This window comes from Pelophylax lessonae (assembly GCF_965119305.1).
Source record: "Pelophylax lessonae genome assembly, chromosome: 11".
Classification (NCBI taxonomy): Eukaryota; Metazoa; Chordata; class Amphibia; order Anura; family Ranidae; genus Pelophylax; species Pelophylax lessonae.
Genome location: NC_138778.1, coordinates 90181510 through 90190551, shown reverse-complemented (window position 1 = coordinate 90190551; position 9042 = coordinate 90181510). Strand labels below are relative to the sequence as shown.

Genomic DNA, 9042 nt, shown 5'->3' with positions numbered 1-9042 from the left:
TAAATAATAACAGACTGTATTGCACTCACATTCTGGCAGAGTAATAGCAGCATTTGGAAGCGTGTATGTCGGGATGTTTCCAACCATAAAGATGGCCGCCGTCGTCGTCCACCGCGCATGCGCCCGCCTCCACCAATGAGACCGCCCGACGTACGTTTCGTCATACGGAATGACGTCGTCAGGGGCGCCCCAGCGTTTGTGATTTAATGTGTATTCATTTGATTGATGTTATCTAACCAGTGCCAGTTAAAATTTTAGTTAAAGTGGTGCATAAGCGCAGCTATTTTACACTATTTATATCTCCTGTTATGCTAAGGAAAAAAACTTTAAGATCTTGTCACGGTGGTACAGGGACCCCCATTCCCTTCAAAAAATCTTTCCGCAGGTGTCACCTTCTTGCTGGCAATCCGAATCCGCAGAGGGTACCTATCTCCATATTTGGTGGGACTGCAGTAGAATACAGCCTTTGTGGTCTATGGTTTTCTCAATGTACAACAGACTCTATGATGCCTCCCTGCCACCATCTCCGGAGATTGCACTTTTGTCCATACTGCCAGGCTCCGTGGCCTCTCAGAAACGTACCCTACTGTGATTCTTCCTTGCGGCAATGAGACAGATTATCCCTGTGTTCTGGAAGACCACGACATCTCCTCCTTTGTCCCTGTGGGTTTCTACGGTTAATGATATTATGTGAATGGAGGAAATGCTTATTTTGGATACAGTAAGGGAGGGTTGTAACGCCAGCCATTTTTTTTTTTTTTTCACCATCTGTGTCCTGTTGGGGAGATTTCTCTTCACTTTCTGTCCAATAGCCAAAACAAGAAGTGAGAGGAAATCCTTCAGAAGTGAAAGAACCCCAGGGTGTCACCACAATTAGTGTCCCTACTGGAAGATTTCTCCTCTATTATTGTTCTGATGTCAACCCAAAATTTGGGATTTTCTTCTTTTTACTTTTGATAAGAATGGTGAACATAACAAATAGAGAGTGAATCTACCTAAAAGGTGCCCAGATGACAGTAAAACCTGACGGGGGCTCTAATCCCTCTCCACTCTATACAAAACTAAAGAAAAAAAAAAAGGCTTGCCTTTAGTGACAGTTTAAATCTTAAAAGAAAACTCAAAGAAGAGGTAATCTTTATACCTGTATGTACTGATAAATATGCAACTAGTACCTAAAAAGCAAATTAGAATTCTTGACCTGTATCTAGGTATTAGGAGCAGTGGGGAGTAAAAAAATAAAACTATAAAGAATTCAAAACAGGCGCAACCACATCTAATATAATAGTTTTGCAAATATATTTTTTTCCATAATGACAATCACTTTTAGCTCCAAAACCGCAAAACCATGGGTTCTACTGCCCTCTTGTGGTCATGTTGTAGAAAGGCTTGTCTAGTTAAATTAATGCATTCACAAAGTATTCAGACCCCTTCTATTTTTTTCAATTTTGTTATGTTGCAGTCATACACTACAGTTGTTTAAATTCATTTTTTTTTCTCTTTAGTCTACACTACCCTACAGTACCCCCATAATGATAAAATGAAAACAGAATTTTATAAATGTCTGTGAAATTATTACCTACTTGCCTACTGGGCACTTTCTTCCTAACCAGCCCAATTTTCAGCTTTCAACGCTCTCACACTTTGAATGACAATTACTCAGATATGCAACGCTGTACCCATATGAAATCTTTGTCCTTTTTTACTCAAATAGAGTTTTCCTTTGGTGGTATTTAATTACCACTGGTTTTTTTTATTTTTTTGTGCTATAAATAAAAAAAAGACTGAAAATTTTGTAAAATAAAAATGCATTTTTCATTGTTTCTGTTATAAAACTTTGCAAATGAGTCATTTTTCATCATAAATTGGGACCAAAATGTATACTGCTACATATCTTTGGTAAAATTAATCCAAATCAGTGCATATTATTTGGTCTTTGTGAAGGTTATAGAGTCTACAAGCTATGGTGCCAATAATTGAAAATGTACTGATGTACTAACATGAAGTACCTGATGTACTGACAGCCTATCTCATTTCTTGAGACAGTAAAAAGTCAGAACAGTACAAATACCCCCCAAATTACTCCTTTTTGGAAAGTAGACAGTCCAGGGTACTGTATTTTGTAAGAGGCATGGTTTTTTGAAGTTGTATTTTTTTCCCGCAATTCATTGCAAAATTAAGATTTTTTTTTCACAAAATTGTCATATTAGCGGGTTATTTCTCTCACATGGCATATGCATAATTGCAATTACACCCCAAAAACACATTCTGCTACTCCTCCTGAGTATAACAATATCACGTGTGAGACTTTTTCACAGCCTGGCCACATAGAGAGGCCCAACATGCGAGGAGCACCGTCAGGTGTTCTATTGACAGAAATTACATATCTAATTTCTTGACTACCAATTACACTTTTGAAGGTCCTGAAGCACCAGGGCAATGGAAACGCCCACAAAATGACCCCATTTTGGAAAGCAAACACCCTAACGTATATTCTTTTTTTTTATCAATAATTTTTTATTACGTTTTTACAAAATCAAACAAGAAACCAAAGAACATGACAATTTCAATGCGGTGCAACATGCACTAATAAAACAGAAATACACAGGATATAATTATCAAATGCATTACAGTATCTCCATACAGTCAGAAAATATGTCAAAATCAAGCGTAAAAATGAAGAACGTGGTAAAGGAGCCTCATAGACAAGAAAGAAGATGATATCTCGTAGAAGGGGAGGGCGGTGCACCGGTAACTAACTGTACAGGGGGGGGGAACGCCGGTATCCCGATCAGGCCCCATTGTAACAAGATGTCCGCCTCTAGTGGATAGTGTAGTGATCAGTCAGTTGTGTTACCCTTTAAAGTCCGTCCACATCTTCCATCTGATATCGAAGGCTGCACATGAGCCCTGATTAATTGCTAGTAGGCGTTCAAACAGGTGATTGCGATTAACCGATAATCTAACGTCAGATATTTTGAGTTGGTTTTCAGTGTCCCAATTGACTGTTGTGGCGTGCCGCTAGTAATATGTGGCACACAACTTGTCTCATAGATAAAGGAAATTTATCGATCCCAAGATTGAGTAGGGCCAGACCCATTAAAGGTTTTTGTATAATCCCTGTTAAGGAGGAAATAATCTGAAAGATAAGCTTCCAGTATCCCGATAGACATGGACATTACCACATAATATGGGTTCGATTCCCCACCTGTCCGCACTGTCTCCAACATTGGTCAGAATGATGGGGCGAGAATTTGGAGAGTTTGTACAGCATGTAATGCCATCTGTGAAGCAATTTAAGCATTGTTTCCCAATGTCCCACACATTTAGAAAAGCGATAGTTAGATTGAATCGCCCTCTGCCAGTCTGACAACGAATGTGACGTGTCTAGGTCTTTATTCCACTTCTGAATAGCCACTGAAAGCTGGAATTCTGTTTTATATTGGAGAGCATTGTAAATAAGAGAAATTCCACCTTTCCTGTGTGTTGGAGCCGTGATGAAAGCCCAAACAGAAGGGTAAACGTATAAAACAGGTAAGGGGTATTTAGACAGAAATTGTGAAATGGGAAAGCAAATAAAATATAGTTTGGGAGGGAGGGAAAAACGACCCTGTATGTCTGACCATTTACGGGGGTGACCATCTGTGTAAAAATTTTGAACATATTTAATTCCATTGCTAATTAGGGGTTTAGTGTATAGAAAGGGAATTCTAGATTCCAAATTTTGTATTGGTATTGGTGGAACATCTATAGGGGGATCCCTATCGGCACTGTTCATAATGTTGCACCATGCTAATACAGAAGCTACCATGGGTGGAGAGAGGGAGGAAGTATTTCCGGGAGATAAGTGATCCATATATAGAACTGATGCCAGATCCGGAACATTGCATAGCGACGTCTCAATATCTGCCCATCGAGGTCTATCGGATCGCTTAAACCAGTAACCTAGTTGTTCTATAATGGCCGCTAGCCTATAATCGTGCAAATCCGGGAGCCCCATATCCCCTGTTAATTTGTGAGCAATAAGGTGTTTCCTTGCGCACCTTGATTTTTTGTGTAGCCAAATGAACTGGGTTAATAAATTTGTGAAGGCCGTTATGTACTTTTTTGGGATAGGGATGGGAAGGACCCTAAAGAAGTACAGAATCTGTGGGAGGATAGACACTTTGTATGCCGCAATTCTACCTACACATGATAAACACCCATTTAGGGAAAAAATATTACATTGCGGCTTAGTCTGCATATTTTACTGTGAGATATACTCGATATTAAATTGCGGCCTAGTCTGTATCTGTACGTGTGAGATACACCCATTGTATACTGTTGTTCTAGTCCACTATTCAATAAACACCCATTTAGGGAAAAAATATTAAATTGCGGCCTAGTATGTATCTCTACGTGTGAGCTACACCCGTTGTACAGTGGGGATCAAAGTTTGGGCACCCCAGGTAAAAATTTGAATTAATGTGCATAAAGAAGTCAAGTAAAGATGGAAAAATCTCCGAAAGGCATCAAATTACAGATTAGACATTCTTATAATATGTCAACAAAAGTTAGATTTTATTTCCATCATTGACACTTTCAAAATTACAGAAAACAAAAAAATGGCATGTGAAAAAGTTTGGGCACCCTGCAGAATCTATAGCATGCACTGCCCCCTTTGCAAGGCTGAGACCTGCCATTGTCATGGATTGTTCTCAATCATCGTCTGGGAAGACCAGGTGATGTCATTCTCAAAGGTTTTAAATGCTCAGACTCATCTGACCTTGCCCCAACAATCAGCACCATGGGACCTTCTAAGCAGTTGTCTAGAAAACTGAAAAGAGTTGACGCTCACAAAGCTGGAGAAGGCTATAGGAAGATAGCAAAGCGTTTTCAGATGTCAATATCCTCTGTTCGGAATGTAATTAAGAAAGGGCAGTCATCAGGAACAGTGGAAGTTAAAGCAAGATCTGGAAGACCAAGAAAAATATCAGACAGAACAGCTTGCAGGCTTGTGAGAAAAACAATTCAAAACCCACGCTTGACTGCACGATCCCACAAGAAAGATCTGGCAGACACTGGAGTTGTGGTACACTATTCCACTATAAAGAGATACTTGTAAAAATATGGTCTTCATGGAAGAGTCATCAGAAGAAAACTTCTTCTACGTCCTCACCACAAAAATCAGCGTTTGAACTCTGCAAATGAACATATAGACAAGACTGATTCATTTTGGAAACAAGTTCTGTGGACCAATGAGGTTAAAATTGAACTTTTTGGCCGGAATGAGCAAAGGTACGTTTGGAGAAGAAGGGGCACCGAATTTAATGAAAAGAACCTCTGTCCAACTGTTAAGCATGGGGGTGGATCAATCATGCTTTGGGGTTGTATTGCAGCCAGTGGCACAGGGAACATCTCACGAGTAGAAGGAAAAATGGATTCAATAAAATCTCAGCAAATTTTGGATGGTAACTTGATGCCATCTGTGAAAAAGCTGAAGTTAAAGAGAGGATGGCTTCTACAAATGGATAATAATCCTAAACACACCTCGAAAACCACGGGGGATTACATCAAGAGGCGTAAACTGAAGGTTTTACAATGGCCTTCACAATCTCCTGACCTCAACATAATTGAAAATCTATGGATAAACCTTAAAGAGCAGTGTGTGACAGACAGCCCAGAAATCTCAAAGAACTGGAAGAATTTTGTAAGGAAGAATGGGCAAAGATACCTCAAACAAGAATTTAAAGACTCTTGGCTGGCTACAAAAAGAGTTTACAAGCTGTGATACTTGCCAAAGGGGGCAGTACAAGATATTAACTCTGCAGGGTGCCCAAACTTTTGCAGACGCCATTTTTTTGTTTTCTTTTATTTTGAAAGTGTAAATGATGGAAATAAAATCTAACTTTTGTTGACAATAATGTCTAATCTGCAATTTGATGCCTTTTGGAGATTTTTTCCATCTTTCCTTGGCTTCTTTATGCACATTAATACAAATTTTTACCTGGGGTGCCCAAACTTTCGATCCCCACTGTATACTGTTGTTCTAGTCCACTATTCAATAAACACCCATTAGGGAAAAAATATTAAATTGCGGCCTAGTCTGTATCTGTACGTGTGAGATACACCTGTTGTATACTGTTGTTCTATTCCGCTATTCAATAAACACCCATTTAGGGAAAAAATATTACATTGCGGCTTAGTCTGCATATTTTACTGTCAGATACACTCGTCGGATACTGTTCTATTCCGCTATTCAATAAACACCCATCTAGTGAAAAAATATTACATTGCGGCCTATTCTGCATATTTTACTGTGAGATACACCTCTTGGATACTGTTGTTCTATTCCGCTATTCAATAAACACCCATTTTGGGAAAAAATATTAAATTACAGGTCTCGCATGGAGGCCCAGTTACTGGTGGTGAAGTGGTGCTGTTCCGCAGAGCGACTCATGCGTGCGTGCTACAGCTGAAACTCCACTATGGCCTGCTGCTGCTCGCACAGTCTGGCCAGCATGGGCAAGGTGGAGTTCCACCTTGTGGGCACGTCGCATATGAGGCGGTGAGCAGGAAGGCCGAAGTTACGGACAGTTAGCGCTGACAGGCGAGCAGCAGCAGGGTGAGAACGCCGAAAGACTATTCTACAAGTGTCTACCCATTATTATACCTAGTAGCACAAACTGAGCAGTGCCCATTTTCCTCTTGTAAATTAAATGTAATATCCCTAGATCTCCATCTGCTCTCCTATAGACAACCTCCCAATCTGTAAAAACATCTAGTCAGAAGTACTTTGACCAACCCAACTCTACCCATATAGAAATAAGATATGCAGAACTAACTCGTACATTTTGTGCGCAAATCACATACAAATAATGAAATCACAACAGTACCATGGATCCATTCGCTTGTGGCCATGGCAAAGAACACATAAAAAGGAGGCATTTTAAAAGAAAATTTCACATCTGAATGACGAAGTAAAATCTGGGAATACAATTGTATTAACATTTTTAATATACTACAGTAAGGGTTAAATCTAGGGACAGGCATTATGCCTTATGTAAATTGACTGGGATATGAGTATCCCATATGCCATTACATTTAGACTCTCTGATTTTTCATTCTGCAATGCTGATATGGGGCACTGAGAAAATAGAGTTTCCTATGAATGTACAGTATTTAAGATAGTAGGATCTGTAACTCCTGTGCAAGAGCACACTTTCCTGAGGTCTTACATTAGTCATAGGTATAGGATGGTGACCAGATGGGCACCAAGTGCTGAGAGATCTGAATATATATTCTGAACAGAGGCATGGTATACAGATAAACTGTTAATTCGGATAGTAAAAGGTGACATGTAAACAATAAACTGGCTTGATTCTATATATTTCAATATTAACCTAGTTAAAAACCTAGAGTTAGGTTTTGCTATGTTATTTTTAATACATTTTTTATTTGGAGTTATATCAAATATACAAACCATAGAATGAGTGGAAAGAAAAGGAACATTTTGTCATAAGCTTTCCACTAATATAAGATCATTGAGACATCATTCTGCATCATCGCGACTGATTCCCCCATGGGAAGGCATGGTGGTGAACAATTCTAGCATTAGAATGTGGAACAAACAGAGAATGGGTGGACATTACCTGCCCTTGGTGTCTGCAGCACATGACCAGAACAAGTCTGAACATATGCTGCAGATTTAGTTAGCTAGAGGCTTACAGATTAAAGCTTGGAGCTTGACCACAGAGATACAGAGATGTAGGAAAAGCTTGAACAAGAGTTAGGTTTTAACACATTTTATTAAAAGTTCAAAAATGTATATGTGTTTGTTTCACTTCAGGTAAAAAAGACAATGTCACATCAGTGCAAATCTCCCACTTTGACAATGGGTCCAAAAGTGATGTCCCCTTTCCTCACCCCATCTCCAAGACATGTTTTACCAACAGCCCAGTATCCACCATCACAGCCCTGATGCAACAAGAATGGAACATCCCCTCATGGTAGCAGAAACCCTTACTACAACCAATGGCATAGTCCCAATGGGTACTGGGGTTCACCTCGACTATGGTCTCCAAACGGATGGGAGCCATCTTGTTATGCTCACGGTACTTGGAGATCAAGCCCAAGAGCACACCACATTTCTCATTTTAATCACAGTCCAGAGAATGCCTCAGTATATAGAGAAAGGAAGGATGACAGGATGCAGGTAAGAATAATTGCATTTACACTGTGTTTGCAAAGATACTTTCATAATCAAATCCGCCCAATTTGTTGCCAGTGATCTCCGATTTTTAGGGAAGTCCATGGTTTTGAAGGTATGGTCCTGAAATGTTTGTACCTCAGTTTCAAAACTTTAGTGAACTGCAAAACTAGAAGGAAGCACAAACAGACAGTAAAGTGTTTCTGGAACTTACCATACATGTAGGCATCTTTTTCCAAAATATTGTTTAAGGCCCTTTCTAATGCTGCAATTATTTTTTCAGGTTATACTAAAGATATCAGTCAATACTACAGCCCATCTATGGTGGAAGACCCTTGGTCAGAACTGCAAGTCAAGAATGCTAAATCAACATTACAAGATTCTGCCAAAGTACATCACAGCCTAAATGCTGGATCACAGGAACCTTCGTGAAATATTTAGCTAGATACAAAATATCTTGAAAGGAGACTAGATAGATGTCATTTGAGGATACAACAAATATAACTTTCAGTAAAAGTAATGCAAGTAGGGCTATACCCCATGTAAGCCAGCATAAAGTAAACATTTTCTCTATTGCACAACTTAATTATACTGACCGCAAAACACAATGCAGATTCTGGTGGGAGTAAATACCACCTTGAACAAGTTCAAAGTTGCTTGCATGTTGACTTACTATGTGTGTGGCCTTATGACTGACTGATTATGACTGAAGGATAAGGGGACAGGACAAACCTTGATATGAGCTTTTCCTACATAATTATTGCATAAGCACTATTTACATTCCATATACGTGTCTTATTGGTAATGCACATATCCATACATTGAAGACCTTCATGGTACCATAAGCACTGGACATA

At 39.3% G+C, this 9042-nt stretch overlaps 1 pseudogene across 1 annotated transcript; it reads left to right on the top strand.

Moving 5' to 3' along the window:
- The first annotated feature begins 7837 nt into the window (after positions 1 to 7837).
- On the top strand, positions 7838 to 8617 carry LOC309567390 (annotated as a pseudogene). The gene is made up of 2 exons: positions 7838 to 8191; positions 8438 to 8617. The product of its transcript is annotated as an uncharacterized misc_RNA (transcript).
- Positions 8618 to 9042: the final 425 nt, after the last annotated feature.